Source organism: Helianthus annuus, chromosome 12 (genome assembly GCF_002127325.2).
Source record: "Helianthus annuus cultivar XRQ/B chromosome 12, HanXRQr2.0-SUNRISE, whole genome shotgun sequence".
NCBI lineage: Eukaryota > Viridiplantae > Streptophyta > Magnoliopsida > Asterales > Asteraceae > Helianthus > Helianthus annuus.
This window is the reverse complement of record NC_035444.2, coordinates 9,237,850-9,257,820: the sequence shown is the minus strand read 5'-3', so window position 1 is coordinate 9,257,820 and position 19,971 is coordinate 9,237,850. Positions and strand designations below refer to the sequence as shown.

At 37.2% G+C, this 19,971-nt stretch overlaps 1 long non-coding RNA gene across 1 annotated transcript; it reads right to left on the bottom strand.

Moving 5' to 3' along the window:
* Positions 1 to 17,750: 17,750 nt before the first annotated feature.
* Positions 17,751 to 19,421, bottom strand: LOC118484777. The gene is made up of 3 exons (XR_004874427.1): positions 18,792 to 19,421; positions 18,633 to 18,708; positions 17,751 to 18,448 (listed from the first exon to the last, which is right to left on the bottom strand). It is a non-coding gene; the product is annotated as an uncharacterized LOC118484777 (long non-coding RNA).
* Positions 19,422 to 19,971: the final 550 nt, after the last annotated feature.

The following is a 19,971-nucleotide window of genomic DNA, read 5'->3' as shown; positions in this document are numbered from 1 at the left end:
GCTACAATAAAATGACGAGCTATAATGAGATCACTCGTATGGGAATACGGACACCGGTAGAGTAAAGTGTGTCACAAGTACAATTACATGCAGGCCCACCAGTGCTAGCATGCTTTATATTTTTAATTATACTAGCATGCTAACAGTGGCGGAGTCAGGATCTTTCGTCAGGGGACACAATAACGGATTTGCTATAGCGGGCTGGTTAAAATGGTTCAAAATAATTATATCTATAACATAAATGAACTTATGAGCACCACGAAATATAATAGAAATCAAATAATGGAAAACACCAATAATCTGATTCGTTGACCTGCTCGAGTGCTTGACTAACGACTACTCCAACAAGTTTGGATTTGGTTCAGTTACGGGTTTGACCAGCCGGAGGTTTTTGGTTGTGAATCTAGTGCATTTTGTTCGTTGTTTTCCATTGATGTTTTTTTTTTTTTGAACGGCCGACAGAAAAATTTTATTCCACTTGTAGCAAGGTGCTACCACCAATATACAACAGTTACATCAACACCAAACCAGATACATGTTCATTACAAACTAACCAAAATAAAAGCGACTCCAAGCCTCCCATGAGAAAGCCTCCAATTTAGCTCTATTTTTAACCCAAAGAAACGCCATTGCTTTAATCTCCTCCAACAGTTTGATGGTATTCGGGTTCGTTTGTCTAAATACGAGCTCATTTCTTGCTTTCCAAAGGCACCAGATTGAGACCAAGACTACCGCATGCAGCGCTTTCCTCTTCATCCTTGAACCTGAGACCGACTCGTGTAAAATCAGTAGATCCTTTAATCCAAACGCATAAATAGGGGGAATCTTGCACCAATCCGCAACATTTTGCCATATTATTTGTGCAAACTGGCATGACACGAATAAGTGTTCACACGTCTCAATATACTCGCCACACATAACACATCTTTGAACCAAAACCGGCACGTTCCGAGCTGACAAAGCCTGCCTGGTTGGGAGCCTCTCCATCTCGCCTCTCCAAGCTACGATCGCTACTTTTTTTGGAACCCAACTATTCCACTTAAAAATGTGTTGCGGGACCGATCGGTTAAAAGAACCAAGCCAGGACTTGATACTGGACACACTGAAAAACCCGCTGGTCTCGTATTTCCAGGCCCATCTATCCGGCCCAGACTCAAGAACATAACCATTGAGTAGGCCCGTGAGCTGATGTAATTGTTCCGCTTCAACCCCACTTAAATCAGACCGAATCCAGGCCCAATTGAGAGCAGGCCCAGCCTGTCCGGAACCCAACCGATCCGCCACGCTGCAGTTTTTATCCGATTCGATTTTAAAGATGTCCGGGAATTTTAGGTACAATGGCGATGGGTCGGCCCACCTGTCCAGCCAGAAGGATATGCTTTTACCATTTCTTACTGTCGCCGATATATCCTGTTTCATATCAACTCCAACCAAGGAGAGCGGTTGCCATATGCTAAGGATATTTTTCCATGGCCCAGCTATTGAGACTTTACCCGGGAATTCACTCCATGCCCTCGGTCTATGATGAATCGCCCATACTACTTGACGCCATAAAGCATCCTTTTCTGTTTTAAACCTCCACCACCATTTAGCTAGCATAGCTAGATTCGCGTCTCTAAGTGAACCGAAACCCAAACCCCCATACTCCACCGGAGCGATTGTTTTATCCCATGCTACCCAATTCATTTTCGCCTTTTCTTCCGATCCCCCCCAAAAAAACACTCTTCTTATTTTATCCAACGACTCAATTACTTTCAAAGGAGCTTTGAACAAGGAGAAATAATATGTCGGCAACGAATTTAAGACAGATTTTATGAGTGTTATTCTCCCACCATACGATAGTGTTTTGGCTTTCCATAGTGACAGTCTGTGTTTAAAGATATCAACCACCGACTTCCAATTTCGAGTAAGATTCATATTTGCACCTACTACCAGGCCGAGATGTTTAAATGGGAACGTACCTTGTTTGCAATTTATGATAGAGGCCATATCTTGTACTTCCTGATCATTCACTCCAATCCCATATATACTGCACTTAGCAAGATTTATCTTTAGGCCGGAGGCTAAGTAAAAGCATCTCATCACCCTTCTTAGATTATTCACATTTGATGACGACCATTCACCCATGAACATTACATCATCTGCGTACATCAAATGAGATAAAGATGGACCACCATTTGGGATTTTTATCCCACTAAAAAGGCCAAGCGAGGTAGCATGTTTCATAATTCCAGTTAGGGCCTCCATAACAATGACAAATAAGAAAGGGGAAAGCGGGTCACCTTGCCTTAGTCCACGCGAACAGTCAAACTCTCTAGTCGGCGACCCATTTACTAGTACTGATGCACGGGCCGAGTATAACGTAGCCATAACCCAACCTCTCCATTTGCTTGGGAAGTTCATTTGGGTCATAATCGAATTAAGGAAAGCCCAGTTAACTGAGTCATATGCCTTACTGATATCAACTTTGAAGAACATCCCCGATCTCTTGGACGCTTTTAACCAATTAAGTACTTCATTGAGTATCAAAGGGCCATCCGTAATGCTTCGGCCCGCCAAAAAGGCTGATTGATGTTCCGAAATCAGCTTCCCCATTACCCCTTTAAGCCGGTTCACGAGTACTTTAGATATCACTTTATTGATAACACCAATTAAACTAATTGGCCTGAAGTCTGCGGGCCCCGTCGGATCTTTCGATTTGGGAATTAAAGCGATAAAGGATGATGTACAACACTTGTTGAGAGATCCCTCCATGAAGAACTTATCAAAAAGCTTTATGATATCCAACCGAAGTCCCGACCAACATCTTTTGATAAATTTAAAATTGAAACCATCTGGCCCCGGTGCTCGGTCACCTTCACAATCCCATACCGCAACTTTAATTTCCTCCTCAGAAAAAGGGCTTACCAACATATCGGCATCCGAATCAGTAATGCTAGTCAAGTTTGGGCATACCAGGTTCGGTCTCACTGGCATCGGTTCCGTGAATTGAAGGCGAAAAAAATCAAACAAAGATTCTTTGATCGCAAGCGGATTAGTGGTCCATTCCCCATTGGTCATCAATCCGTTCAACCTATTTGAGCTAATATTTGAGTTGATGATTTGGTGGAAGAAAGCGGAATTCTCATCCCCATCAATTGCCCACCTAGACCTGGATTTCTGTCGGATATCCAACTGTTTCAATCTATCGAAATCAGCAACGAAACTTTTACACTCCATTCTTTCATTAAGTTCCTCATCAAGAAGGGCCCGTTCTTCCGCCAGGCTCTCGATGAACGCATCTAGTTCTGGGGTAGGGCCGAGTACAAGATCGCTACTGTGACATGCATTGATGTTATATCACCCAATATGTGACATGCATCTAGTTCTGGGGTAGGGCCGAGTACAAGATCGCTACTGTGAACTCACAAGGAAGGTCTGGTGGGTTGGCTTGCTTATGGTGTCCCGCTGTGTTCAGGTGCGACAATCTAATCCATAATAGGTATTTTATTGTTGTCTCGGGTAATATGGTCAGATCTGGGTGTAGAGTTAATTTGATCAATGTATATGCACCAAATGATGCGGCTAATAGGCGGGCCGTGTGGTCGGAAATATTGGGGATTAGAAACTCGATGCAAGGGTTATGGATTTTAATGGGGGATTTTAATGAGGTACGGAACGCTAACGAACGTATGAACTCAGAATTCAGTGAATCAAGTGCAGAAGCGTTCAACCAGTTTATCTTATCGGCTGGATTAGTGGAATATAACATGGGGGGAGGGAGTTTTACGTATATCTCAGATAATGGCAGGAAACTGAGCAAGTTGGATCGCTTCTTAGTATGCTTGGGTTTCATGGAGAATTGGCCTAATGCATCCGTCACTGCCCTTGACCGGGAAGCGTCGGATCACCGTCCTATAGTGTTGACAGTCTCCCAATCTGATTTCGGTCATACACCTTTCAGATTTTTTAATTCATGGTTTGAGATCCCGGATTTTACTACCTATGTGTTGGATAGATGTGGTAATTTCTCATTCTCGGGACCTGGAGATCTTGCCTTGGCTATCAAACTAAGATGGCTAAAAAACAACATCAAGGTATGGCTTAAAGAGGAAAAACATAGGAGGGAAGGAATTTATGGCAACAAGAAGAAAAGGTTGGCGTTCATCGAGAGCCTGGCGGAAGAACGGGCCCTTCTTGATGAGGAACTTAATGAAAGAATGGAGTGTAAAAGTTTCGTTGCTGATTTCGATAGATTGAAACAGTTGGATATCCGACAGAAATCCAGGTCTAGGTGGGCAATTGATGGGGATGAGAATTCCGCTTTCTTCCACCAAATCATCAACTCAAATATTAGCTCAAATAGGTTGAACGGATTGATGACCAATGGGGAATGGACCACTAATCCGCTTGCGATCAAAGAATCTTTGTTTGATTTTTTTCGCCTTCAATTCACGGAACCGATGCCAGTGAGACCGAACCTGGTATGCCCAAACTTGACTAGCATTACTGATTCGGATGCCGATATGTTGGTAAGCCCTTTTTCTGAGGAGGAAATTAAAGTTGCGGTATGGGATTGTGAAGGTGACCGAGCACCGGGGCCAGATGGTTTCAATTTTAAATTTATCAAAAGATGTTGGTCGGGACTTCGGTTGGATATCATAAAGCTTTTTGATAAGTTCTTCATGGAGGGATCTCTCAACAAGTGTTGTACATCATCCTTTATCGCTTTAATTCCCAAATCGAAAGATCCGACGGGGCCCGCAGACTTCAGGCCAATTAGTTTAATTGGTGTTATCAATAAAGTGATATCTAAAGTACTCGTGAACCGGCTTAAAGGGGTAATGGGGAAGCTGATTTCGGAACATCAATCAGCCTTTTTGGCGGGCCGAAGCATTACGTCTTTGTTTTTGACTTGTAAAAGTGTGTTCATGTGTAAGCGTTAGACCATTGATGTTATATCACCCAATATGTGACATGCATCTAGTTCTGGGGTAGGGCCGAAGCATTACGTCTTTGTTTTTGACTTGTAAAAGTGTGTTAATGGGAAGGTTTGCTTTTATGTCTTTGTTTTTGACTTGTGTATTGTCTGTACTAGATGCATGTCACATATTGGGTGATATAACAAGCTCCACCATACATCTCTTATATGGTCAGTCATGTATGATTATTATTCTTTTGACCATACACAAAGTACCCCAGTCAATGGTCTAACGCTTACACATGAACACACTTTTACAAGTGGAGACAATTCATATATGCTAAGAAAAAAAGCTAGCGTTTTCGCCTTTCATATTTTGGCATTACCTATACTTTTACTTGACAATTTCATGTACGACAAACCGCACATTAAAACATGTTAGGTTGCCTGATGTAGTCGTTTATAGTACTTGAATATATCATATTGTTTTGGTTACAAGTATAGGGAAGAGTTTTTTTTTGGTGTTTAAACTAAAAAATCAGAAGCTAATGCTTGACTTTTAGAATGTTTAAACACATGGTTATTTTAGGGCATTCGAAGATTGTTTTGCTTAGATTTGAATTTAAGTTCATAAATAGTTGTTTGGTTTTATTAAAATAACAAAAAAACAGCCTCTTGGTAAATAAATTACCCATAGGCCATAAGCCTGCCATAACCCAATGATCTACATGGATATCGGGCCCAATAGAAATAGTTAGTTGGGCTTTAAACTCCTCATGATACCAAATTGATGTCAATACTTACTCCCTACAGCCTCTGAACAGAAATGCACAATACCGGGATTTTTAATAGTATGGGGTATGGACCCGGGTATTGTATTTTTGGGTATTGGCAATAACCAGGTCGGGTTTCCGGTCTGGGTATTGGTCTGAAAAACATACCCGATGTAACCGGTTTGTTTGGGTACCAGTACCGTATACCAGGACATCAAAATACCCTTTGTTCGTGTATAAAAAACCCAGTTTTCGGGAAGATCAGGTTTTTAAGGGGCTGCACATTTTTTTTTTGTTTTGCGGCCATTTTGGGATAAAAACTTCAAAATCAATATGGTAAATGTATCTACTATAATAAAAGAAACCAAGTTTTGGACACGTGTCATTCATAGATGGTATCTCAAATCTATACTTATCTTATATTAACTAAATAAATAAATAATAAATTACCCTAAAGACTTAAAGTACAAAGTCGGTGGCATACGCCACCGACATGCATGTCGTATTTTATCATGTGAGAACCAACTGTGTACAATTACCAAATGACCCCTACCCTATTATTCTTAATTCATCTTTGCCACCGACATTACATGTGTCATTTTCCTTTTTGATACAATATTCAAGTAAAATACATTTTGGTTCCTTACTTCTATTGCGTTTTGAGTCCATTTCGACATTTTCTTTTTTTACCCATACTTTAAGTAAAATACATTTTGACCCCTTGCTTTTAGTTTTGTTAAATTGCATTTTGAGTCTCTTTTCTTTCCATGTTAAACTTCAATTTTTTACTCATACTTTGAGTAAAATACATTTTTGCTATTTGCTTTTCCGACATGCATGTGTCATTTTCCTTTTTGATACAATATTTTAAGTAAAATCCATTTTGGCCCCTTACTTTTAGTTTTGTTAAATTGCGTTTTGAGTTCGACATTTCCTTTTTTCATCCATACTTTAGGTAAAATACATTTTGACCCCTTGCTTTTAGTTTTGTTAAATTGCGTTTTGAGTCTCTTTCCTTTCCAAGTTAAAGTTCAATTTTTCACCCATACTTTGAGTAAAATACATTTTGGCCATTTGTTTTTACTTTTGTTAAATTGTGTTTTGAGTCCATTTCCTTTCCAAGTTAAACTTCAATTACATTGCAATATTAGACCATTGAGGTTTAATCTCAAAAGTTTATAATGTTTCAACTTTACTTTATCGTTGTACCGTATATCTATACATTTTTAGCTTATTGCTTTCTTTAATTATTTTCGTTCGCTAATTTCTTTTTTAAAAAACTAAACGTCTACATTAAGTTGAACTGAATACGTCAAGACATGCGCTTTCATATGGTTTGCGCATTACATAGCGCTTGGACTAATCTGTTTGTAACGTGCCTACAATGCATCGCCCGCGGGTTGTATTATGAATATTAAAATTTATGTGTCGGTATAAATTCGGGTTGGTGTACGTTTCGACGTAAACTTTTTTGTGGAACAAGTCAGGTCAAATATATTTTGTTTTTTGATTGTTTTATGTACGTTTCCAATTCTACGTTTTGACCCTACCGCAACACGCTAAGGGTATAATTTTTCCGTTCATATGAATATCACTTTTGATTACACGTGTTAGTTTTCCCTAGATACACATTTTATGCTTTTTTTGTACGTTTCCCATGTATGAGTCGGGTCACATATAAATACGATATACTTTACATTTTTATCCAGCTACAATGCTATTGAGTTAAATTGGATACGTCAAAATGTGTGTTTTCATATGTTTAACGCATTACATAATGCTTCGACTAATCTATTCGATGTTTGCAATGTACTTACGCCGCAACGCGCGCGGGTTTCCCACCGGCTTTGCCTCTCTGCACCCGTACTTTCACGATGTTGCAATTTTAGCCCCTTGACTTTGGTATCTTCAAAGTTTGATAAAATGACAAATTTAGTCCCTAAACCTTCTACTTTGGATTTCCAAAACCACAACCTCATCTTTCAAACTTTGCCAGCACCAACCCTCTACTTTGGTTTTCCACCATCACCCCCTTAGCTCTTACACAGTTACGCCACCAACCCTCTTCTTTTACATTTCCACCAACACCCCCTCATCTTTTACACATTTCCGCCACCACCCCTATACTTTTACGCTTTGTCTTTTTTAGACTTTGCTTTTTTACCCCTTGCACTATTACTCCATTTTTACACCCGCCAAACTTTAAAAAATTGCAATTGTAACCCTTAGACTATAACTCCTACTTTTGCAAATGTTAGTGCATTGTGTTTTTCAAATGTCTTTGGCATTGTGTTGTACATTTTTTGTCTACCTTTGTGATTTACATTTTTTTTTGTAATTATCTTTTACGCACTGCGTTTTACGAATCGTATTTTATCTTACTATATATTTCCGCCCGTCGCGCGCCGCCGCAACGCGCGACGGGCAAAATCCTAGTTAATATCAAATCTTATCATACTTTAATAAAATATTATCATCAAATCTAAATTGTTAATTTAATATATTTTTAAAACAAATACCTCTCTTACCTACTTATCTTATATTAAATATATAAATAATAAATTAATATTAAATGTTATCTTAATTTATTAACAATATAAACTTTTTTATTAATTGGTATACAAAATTATATTTATTCAACTCGTGTAAAATGCGAAGTTTTTAAAAATACAACTTTTTAATTATTTACTATACAAAGTTACATTTATATAACACGTGTAATACACGAAGTTTTTAAAAATATAACTTTCTATCATTTGCTATGTAAAACTAGATTTATTCAACACGTGTAATACACGGGATTTTTAAGGATACATTTTTTTTATTATTTGGTAGATTTTCAACCCGACTATACACGGGTTTTTTTAAAGATACGACGTTTTTAGTATTTAATATACAACACATGGTTTTTAAAGATATAACTATTTTTTATTATTTGATATATAAAATACATAGTTAGTCCCTGTGGTTTGCACAAAATAACATACTTAGGTACTAATAGTTTAAAATCACCTTCTATGGTATTAACTTTTCATTTTGTAACGTTTGGAGGTATTAACTTTTAGGATATTAACATAGTTAGTCCCTGTGGTTTGCAAAAAATAACATACTTAGGTACTAATAGAATGTGATTTTAAACCTACAAATAACGTTAATACCTCCAAACGTTACAAAATGAAAAGTTAATACCCCATAATGTGATTTTAAACTATTAGTACCTAAGTATGTTACTTTGTGCAAACCACAGGGACTAACTATGTAATTAACTCTTACATTTATATAATCCGTACACTATACGGGGTTCATAAAGATATAACTTTTTATTATTTAATATATAAAGAGTTAACTGCCATTTTCGTCCCTGTGGTTTGGTCACTTTGGCCATTTCAGTCCATTTTTCAAAAATGCGCCATTTTCGTCCCCCACGTTCTGGAAAGGTGCCATTTCAGTCCAAAAATCATAACCCAGTTAAGTCAGTTACTAATTGTGTAAATTTGTAACATAAAGGACCATTTAAGTAAATATTAAACACCGCCACCACTAGCCCTGCCACCACCACCACTCCGCTGCCACCACCACCCCACCACAGCCCTGCCACCACCACCATAGCCCTGCCACCACCGCCACCACAGTCGGTTCATCATCATATCAGACGAGAGAGGGAGAAAGTCGGAGAGAGAGAGAGAGATAACGAGGCGGGAGAGAGAACCGGCGACGGTGGGGCTGCCTTCCCCAGATGATGACGATGATGACGTTGATGGTGGTGGTTCCGGCGGCGGCGGTGGCGGTGGTGACCATGCTGCTGTTCATCGTCTTCCCCAAAACGGTCAACAGAAGTCAAACGGCCTAATTCTCGATCAATACCGGATAATATTCAAATTAAACTTGCAGAAACATTGTACAAGTATAAACATATCGATTGGGTGATTAAAACCGATCCGGTATCGCGTGCAACGGCGTGGCGACAGTCTCCGGCGACGGGTATTCCGGCGAGACTTGCAGACGATGAACAGAGGGTATTTTCGAAGGGGTAAAGGATTTTGAAGGGTGTGAGAGTTTCGTATGGGTTCAGGGACTCTAAATAACACAACAATTTGACACTTAATCGACAAACTTCTGTGGATTAAATCCACTTTGAATTTTTTATAAAAATTCCGATTTCACGTGGTGTCGGGCATGCTTATTGAACAATTACAAAGCGTGGGGAGTTGTTTACGATCTGTGAGAGTGGTGGTGGCAGCAGAGTGGTGGTGGTGGCAGGGCTGTGGTGACGGTGGTGGCAGGGCTGTGGTGACGGTGGTGGCAGGGCTGTGGTGGTGGTGGCAGGGCTGTGGTGGTGGTGGAAGGGCTGTGGTGGCGGTGGCGGTGGTGGTGGTGGCAGCGGAGTGGTGGTGGTGGCAGGGCTGTGGTGGTGGTGGTAGCGGAGTGGTGGTGGTGGCAGGGTTGTGGTGGCGGTGGTGGCGGTGGTGGCGGTGGTGGTGGTGGTGGCAGCGGAGTGGTGGTGGTGGAAGGGCTAGTGGTGTTGGTGTTTAATATTTACTTAAATGGTCCCTTATGTTACAAATTTACACAATCAGTCTTTATTTACTAACTGACTTAACTGGGTTATGATTTTTGGACTGAAATGGCACCTTTCCAGAACGTGGGGGACGAAAATAGCGCATTTTTGAAAAATGGACTGAAATGGCCAAAGTGACCAAACCACAGGGACGAAAATGGCAGTTAACTCATATATAAAATTACAATTATTCAACCCGTGTAATACACGGGGTTCTAACCTAGTATAAATATATAACAGAAAAGTACACGTATATTAGAAAGTAAAAATATTACAAAGATTAAAAAAATCAAAAATTATAGATTTGTATATCGGGTATATTAGAAAGTAAAAATATTATCTGGTTTTTGGGTAGGAACCGATCGAAACCCTATCACAACCTGGTCTAGTAGGTATGAGTATAAAAATCCCGAACGGCCGAACCTGATTTCGGTTCCTACCCGGTTGGTTCTTAGAAAAACCTTAATTTAGGTATATTATATTATTTATTATTACTCTTAAAAAATAGATTTTAACATCATCATACTCAGTAAATCCCATCAATAGCAAAGCTAAGGTAGGGTCTGAGGATGATAAGATGTAGCCCCATAGGAATAGAGAGACTGTTTCCAGAAAATATAGATTTTAAGTGGTCTTAAAAATAGATTTTATGCGGCGATGATTTTTAATGTTTATCTTCAATATTTTCGAAATTCAATTAATCAAATATTTATAATCTAAATAATATGTCTATTTGTTTAACAAATCTTATATTTTGTCTATAATCATGTCAATCCAATTAATTAAAGTAATTATTGTTTTCAAAATATTTAGAATACCATAACTACTCAACAATTTTTCTAATCTCATGTTTCTATTTCATTACTGTATTTCTATCAACTTTGTCATGGTTTAATATTATCATTCATACGTGGTAGGACATGGCCGATGTTAACAAGATGGAGTATTGTATTTTTTTAATTTCATATGTAACTTCATTTAATGCATATATTTATAGGGATATTAGTTATATGTTTTAAAGTAAACCGTCATTTTGGTCCCTGAAGTTTGGTCACTTTTGCCACTTTAGTCCAAAACTCAAATATTTTGAATCTGGATCCCTGTGGTTTCAGTTTTATTGTCATTTTGGTCCAAAAGTAAAATCAACTCATATTTTGTCTAATAAAATCCTGGTATTTTGTCCTTTTTCTCAGGCGCAAAATGGTCATTATAATTTTTATTATAAGGCATTATAATTTTTATTATAAAATCCTGGTATTTTGTCCATTTTCACTTGTTCACCTGCAAAATACAACATTATCTAAGTACGTACTAACTATTTAAGACCAATAACGACTCGAAATCTAGCTATAATCTATACTAAATACATGGATAAATTGATGTGTTTTGCAAAACATCATTAGCTTAATTATTAAACTTAAATCATTTGTTTAAAAAAAGTCTAGGGGACTCTAGGGAACTCCACCCCACCCTTATAGAGGACTCCTGGAAACTCTATAGAAGAAATAAGGTTACAAGTTGTGATTGCCAACTGGCTAGGGAAGGTGAAGGGAGTTGAAAGATGTACTCCCACTACCCTAAGTGTGAACGAGTGTAATTGGGAAACTCTATCAACCAAATTCGTGTACTTCAGGTACACAGTTGTAAACACCTCGAGTAGTGGAAACAATTAAGAAAATTGGGTTCGTTAACTATAAGAAGAACGTTGAAAAATTGTTGGAAATAGGGTCTGGGTTCATCTGGTAAATCAGAAACATTGACGCAATCAAATCGGGTTCAATCAGGTAGTTTTGTATTGCAATAAGATGTCACTTTGTATTGCAATAACATTTTTAAAAGAGTAAACTGCAATTTTACCCCCTGGGGTTTAGGCCAATTGGCACTCTGACCCCCTCTAACGAAATAATTGCAATTTACCCCCCAACGTTGATGTTATGTCGCAATTTTACCCTTGTTAACAGTCAACATTTGTTTGACTGTTAATAATGTGTGAAAAGTCGTTTTTGCCCCTATCTTATTAATTATATAAAAAAATCAAGAATCAATATAAATCACTCCTAGATTCAAGTTCATCATCATCATCATCAGTTCATTCTTCGTTCCAATGTAAATTATTCCCAGATTCATACTCTCAAAACAAACAAACAACTCAAATCTACTAGCAAATGAAAAACAAATTGGTATGTATCAAAAGCTTTTACCAGTAGAAATTCAAGTTCCCAGATTCATCATCAAGTTCATTAGTTCATTAGTTCATCATCACGTTCCCAGATTCATCATCAAGTTCATCAGTTCAGTTCATCATCATCAGTTCACCCAACACCGTCAACTGCACCACCAACTCCTTCCCCCCTTCTGACCACCGCCGCCGTCAACTCCACCACCGAAATTAAATGGAGTTGATCCCCAAATTACATCAAAATCAACCAAATCATCGAAATTAATCAACAAAATCCCCAAATTATTTCAACATACAAGTAAACTTAAACTCAGTTGTCTCCATATTACTCCCCCATCTACCACCCTTACATCTGCCCTATATCTACCAACATCTTGTAGTTGTTTCCTGTTGTAATCCAGGCATTGATAATAGTGATGAGAGTCCGCTCATTAAGAAAATATCTTTGAAACCGCACAGACTCCCTTCGTACTTTGCATTCTCACGTTTTTCTAGGGTTTCGTTTGCGATTTTGTGCTCAATAGCTAATTCATCTGTGGCGTACAGGTTAGGAATCATGGAATCTTGATTGCGATCAACCTGTTTGCAGTATTTCTTGATTTTTTGGTTCTGGAAGATGATATTAGGTGTTTTGTTGAAATGATTTGGATGATGTAATGTTGGATATGTGTTTTGAAAATTGAGAATAGAACTCAACAGGCTTCATCATCTAGGGTTTGTGGTTGGTATGGGAGATTAATTGGAAGGGTGAATGTACCTTTATGCCCTTTGACAACAAACGTTGATAAGAGACGGAAACATGGCAAGGGGGTAAAATTGCGACATAACATCAACGTTTGGTGGGGGGGGGGGGTAATTTGCAATTATTTCGTTAGAGAGGGCCAGAGGGCCAATTGGCCTAAAACCCAAGGGGTAAAATTGCAGTTTACTCTTTTTAAAAATTTTAGAAATATTTCATTTCCACATGGATAATTTGAAACTCCTTTACCAAAGTGTGAGTGCAATCATTTCAAATCTACAAAAGTAGATGCAACTAAAAAGGCATGGATTTAGCCCACAAAACCAAAACTTCTGTTTGAATGTTCCACCAGTCCCGATCCCCAATACAAGAATATTTGCACAAAATAAAGTGATCATACTTATTGCTACAGCAATATTCACTTTTTCAGAGCTTTTTAAACATAATTTCTTGTTTTCTTATCGATCACTATAAGTCAAATTTAGTTTAAATCAACCAATGTACATTGACAAGCAAATGACAAAAGACAAGTAAGTTTTATGCTTGGGGTGGCTTAAATCTTAATTAGGGTTTATAGCTTAGAATACCATATGCATGGCATGGGTTTGTATATTTTATGAACTAAACAACTTATCAATGAGTGATTAGCAATTAGCAAGCAAAGCCAATGCATCATGCCACCTCAGCTGTAGGTGGAGAGCAAAGAAACATTCCTTCAACCCTACCAAAAGGTAAGGATGAACAAAAGTTGAAAAAAGCAAAGTCTGATTGCCCCATACCACCTCAGCTGTAGTGATGGTTGTTTAAAGTGTACATACAAGAGGGATGTGGGGCATCAAACGTCATAAAAGTTAGCCTCTCATTATCAACAAACTATATTTTCAAAACCATGTTGAACCAGTAACCGAATTGATAGCGCTTAAACCAGTAACCGAATTGATATTTTCTAGTTAAAATGTCCGTTATAAGCATGGGTTAAACCGGAACCAACTGATGTTATTTAGACAAGTTATAAAGGAGTACCATGACTTTAAATCTTATAAAGAGTGAGTGAGTGATAAACATTTAGAAGCCATGCTAGGGTCAATGTGGGATATGCATCCACATTCAATTTACAAATTCAAATTAATGAATTTATAGGTTAAAATTTCGAAGCTTAGAATTAATACAAATATTTTACGTATTTTCTTGCCCATGTTTGTGATATGATTGTAATTTTCTAATTTTCAATATAAATTAACATAAGATCATTGTCCAAGTTTTTAACAGAAGGTAAAAACACACACACATGTGTGTAAAAACACACACTATCGAGTTGGGGGTCTCACTCAAAGCATCCTCTCTGTTCCTATGGGGTAGAGGTAGGGTTGTTTACATCTTACCCTCCTCAGACCTTACCTTAACTTTGCTATTGATAGGATTTACTGAGTATGATGATGATGATCTAGAAAATATAACAATAAAAAATCTCTCTTCCATCACAATACAATAAGGCCCTGACTATTTGCACACCTTGGCAGGCTATCTACACACTTAGGGTTTACATACGATGCGTATTGACCTATACGCAGCGTATAAGGTTACCTCTATACGTTGCGTATAGAGCTATACTTAGCGTATATAAACCATGGATTTCAGAGCCTTATCAGCAATCATTGCACAGAAAATAAGGGTTATATACGCTGCGTATAGGTCTATACGCAGCGTATATAAACCATTAGATTTTTTTGAGTCATTTTGGTAGGTTTGAGGGATCATTTTTTCACAAAGTTTAAATACTCTGCGTATAGACCTCTAAGGAGCGTATATAAAGGTCTGAAAATGTCTTTTATACCCTTGTGTTGAGGCTATACGAAGCCAAATACAAGGGTAGTTGTGTCATTTTTGTCTCATAAGCTGCGCAGCGATCTCTACGCAGCGTATACAAAGCTCCATTTTTGTATTTTTTTTATTGTGTATTCCTTTGTTTATTTATAAAAAAAAAGTAAATTAATTGTGTGTATTTTGGGCTATTTCCATGTTTATTTATAAAAAAAACAATATTATTAAAAATAATACAAATATTATGAATTATAAGAATTAAAAATAATACAAATATTAGGTGCCGTATTGACCTCGTATAAGCCTATAAGTGTGATATCGTATCGTATAGGTGTGGTTTAGGTCCTGTATTGACCTCGTATAAGCCTATAAGTGAGATATCGTGTCGTATAGGTGTAGTATAGGTCACGTATTGACGTCGTATAAGCCTATAAGTGTGATATCGTATCGTATAACGTAGTATAGGTCACGTATTGACCTCGTATAAGCCTATAAGTATGATATCGTATCGTATAACGTAGTATAGGTCACGTATTGACCTCGTATAAGCCTATAAGTGTGATATCGTATCGTATAGCGTCGTATAGGTCACGTATTGACCTCGTATAAGCCTATAAGTGTGATACCGTATCGTATAGCAGCGTATAGGTCACGTATTGACCTCGTATAAGCCTATAAGTGTGATATCGTTTCATATAACGTAGTATAGGTCACGTATTGACCTCGTATAAGCCTATAAGTGTGATATCGTATCGTATCGTATAGGTGTGGTTTAGGTCACGTACTGACCTCGTATAAGCCTATAAGTGTGATATCGTATCGTATAACGTAGTATAGGTTACGTATTGACCTCGTATAAGCCTATAAGTGTGATATCGTATCGTATAGGTGTAGTATAGGTCACGTATTGACCTCGTATAAGCCTATAAGTGTGATATCGTATCGTATAACGTAATATAGGTCACGTATTGACTTCGTATAAGCCTATAAGTGTGATACCGTATCATATAGCGTCGTATAGGTCACGTATTGACCTCGTATAAGCCTATAAGTGTGATATCGTATCGTATAGGTATAGTATAGGTCACTTATTGACCTCGTATAAGCCTATAAGTGTGAGACAAAAAATATAATTTGTATTATTTATCAATAATATTGTTTTTTATAAATAATTTTCTTTTTTTTTTATAAATAAACAAAGGAATACACAAAAAAAATACAAAAATGAAGCTTTATATACGCTGCGTATAGATCCATACGCAGCGTATGAGACAAAAATGACACAACTACCCTTGTATTTGGCTTCGTATAGCCTCAATACAAGGGTATAAAAGACATTTTCAGACCTTTGTATACGCTGCTTAGAGGTCAATACGCAGCGTATATGAACCTTGTTTTCTGTGCAATGATTGTTAATTAGGCACTGAGATCCATGGTTTATATACGCAACATATAGGTCAATACGCAGCGTAGAAGGTTAACCTTATACGCTGCGTATTGACCAATACGCTGCGTATATAAACCCTAATTTTGCTAGGGTTTGGTGTGCCAATAGGCACTTTAGTGTGCCAGTAGGCACACCCTACAATAAATATCATTGGTCTTTTCTTAAATATCTAAACCAATCAAACCAATAAATCAATAAGCCGTTTATTATAAATTATATGATTTTCATCCAGTAACATCATTCATTCTAGGATATAATTAATACTATATTTGATTAAACACAAAATACAGTCTCTCTTCTTTTCATATCTCTACTGTGAAATAACATGGTGCACTATTTTAGTAAAAGGGTCATTTTCTAGAACTCTTAAAAACATATTGAATGATAGAAGTGTGAAGCATAAAATCTTGTACTATCTCTTGATAAATGTGTTTAGTGTTGGTGTTGCACCAGCTCTCTAAAAGACGAGCCACCTGCATCCCCACCCCATGTATGTATAGTCAATTCAAGCAAACGACAATCGTATATCTTTCTAAATATACTTTATAATTTCCTTGTAAAAGTATAAAATAAAGAGAAAGGATAAACAAAAGAAAATGAGAATTTTAAATGTAATGCTTTTATAGATAAACTATTTATTAAATAGAAATCACAACTAACATAATTTTACTATTAATGATAGTTTTCAAAATAATGGTTTTATATCTTGAATATCTCATGGGTATATCGTTAGTCAAAAAAGTTGCCACATCAGTGTTGTCTAGTATACTGTTAGATCACTCATTGTATACAGATTATTTCATAGAAATCATACAAGCCCTAGCTAGTTAAAAGCTCAGATTGTCTTATTGCTACCATTCCAAGTTAGGTAATCAACGATTCAACGGTTAGTTCTATCATAACCCCACTCTGAGTTAAGGATACTGGACTAAGACTGATTCCACATTTCATCAACACACCTAAAAAAAGCACTAAATGACTACCATTATTGCTCAGATTTCAAAGTGAGTTGGTCCATCATAAGTTCCTAACCATGTTCCAAGCTAGACTGATTCCACATTTCATCACCATCCCATAATAACTAGTACTTTACCCGTCCGGTGGACGGGAACACTAACGTAATAACGTAAACACTACATCAAATCATATGCGCAACAAAAATCATTTTGCTTATCTTCAAATGAAAAAAATAAACATAAGCCATCCATAGAGGACCGAGTACCATTGCACAGCAAGAAACCAATAGCAAGAAGTAACTGTTAAGCAAAAACTAACCCAATTAATCTACCCTACATTGAAATAATTAAACATCATATATCAGATCAAGGAACTTCTAATTTCATTATACCTTGGAGTGATTAGCTTTGGAAGAGTAAACAATCAGATAGTAATTTTTAGCACAGAATATATAGTTACAAAAACTGAATTCTCCATGTTTGTGTTTTTTGATCATATCACAAGTGGAAAAAGAAGTGTCTTCTTTGAGGACTCCTCCAAGTGCAACATACCATTCGAATATCTATGGTGTGGAACCTTCTCCCACCAATCCTTCTAAGATCTCACAGTCTGTCTAGTCTATATAAAGACAAAAAAAATAAAACTCAAATTGTGTACTATTGTTAGCATAAACAAGATAGGATTAAAGAGGGTATAACTTAGGCATAATTCTCAACCTTTGTTTCCTGCTAGACAGAAACGCATTGTCTGGTACCTATCGGCCAGTAAGAGGCAATATCCAAATAATGCTAAATTGCAATACTAACACAAAAAGTAACTGACAACTTGAAGATACGAAGTATTCCAATCAGGACGTTACTCTGAGTGTGGAGACCTGTAGCAATCAGAAAGAATAGAGGTTGAAACTTCAGTGACGCAGAAAAAATAACGATCGCAGGACCGAACAACTATCCAAGTTGAGCCAAGCTCCATCCAAAAGATAATACCCCTACTCCCATCACTCTTATTATTATGTTTAATTAGCGAGCAAGTCTAGAGATGTCAATCCATTAGCAATCTCAATGTCAGACAGACCTGCATGAAGTACAGAAAAAAAGATCTATAAATGAAAACATGGTAAATATTTATAATAGACAAGAAATTCCAAGATAAATAGATAAAGCAGTTAGGTACACCAACCTATGGAAGTATGGGTTGTAGACCTGAAACATTTTATATACGGAAAAATAATTATTAAAAGCATCGTTCAGATATGTACCTTCATATTGATGATATCATGTATCCTGGTCTTTCATCGTCTAATTCGGTCATCTACGCGCCTTCTTCCTAGCCACCTAAAAAGGAATTCCAACCGGATCAGCTCCAATGACGGCATGACTGAGAAAGAATATTTTGTTGATTTTATAGTTGCCAATACCTTAGTTGGTGTTGTTATCACTACCTTGCTATTTCCATCTTCATCACCAGTAATAACAACAATAATAAATAGATGTTGTATTACCAAGCCACGCGTGTGACACTTTTGAAGGTAAGATGCGGTGATTGAAACCAAGCCCTACAGATCCTGCAATCGTTGTTTTTCTGTGGTCACCGAAGTTTCAACCTCCGTTCTTTCCGATTGCTGTTAGTATTACATAATAGATTACTAAAACTTAATCATATAACCTTTACCAGTTTTGTGCAAGTCAAAACATCTTGATGATAACCTCTTCTTAACATATATAATTAAAGCAAAGAAAGGGTGAACCTGTTTGAGTTCTTCATCATTGAGTGCATCTTTAAGAGTCCGATTCTTTGACACCACAGATACTTCTTCAAATATAAGTGTCTGATGTTCAGGTTCAACGATGTTTCGTTTATCAGTATTATCGAAAACAATGTCATCGTCCACGACTTCCGGATATTAAATTGCTGGATATAAAATGTATACCATCACTCACTTTACTCAAAAGCATCCTAGTAATTATGAAGTTTGAATTCAAATCACAAAGCATATAAGCAATCGCTAACTTTAACATGACCCTTTCCACATGATCTTAAAGATATATTCTCCCCAATTCCTGGTAACACCTGTATGATCATAGCAAGGATGAGAATAAATTTGGGTGAAATATGATGAATTAGAATCCCATGCTTCTATCAGACGAGAAAAAATTATACAACCATGAAATGGGTACAGGTTGACACAAGCCGTTTAAAAAATAATCTATTTTGTTCGGTTAGAACGTGTTTCAAAGTATTGTCACCGTATCGTACATAGAATTCTCATATCAGACTCAAATTGAACTTGAAAGATTTTATAAAAGAACTTACATCATCCGACTCTTCTTTCTTTTCGACCTTTTCTTCTTTCTTTGAAAACAGACCAAATGAGCGTTGATCGATTAAGATGCGTATATATCTCAACCGCACATCATATCACAACGCCTTGCGGATTGCAAATTGATAGCATCAAAAACCTTTCCAGCAGAGCTTAGGAGGTTGTATCGCTGTAAGGAGACTCCTAGCATGTCTGAATTTGACTTGAAAGCACCGACAAACAAACACTGGAATCAGATTCAGGGTTAACAGGGGGGGGGGGGGGGGCTCCAAACAAT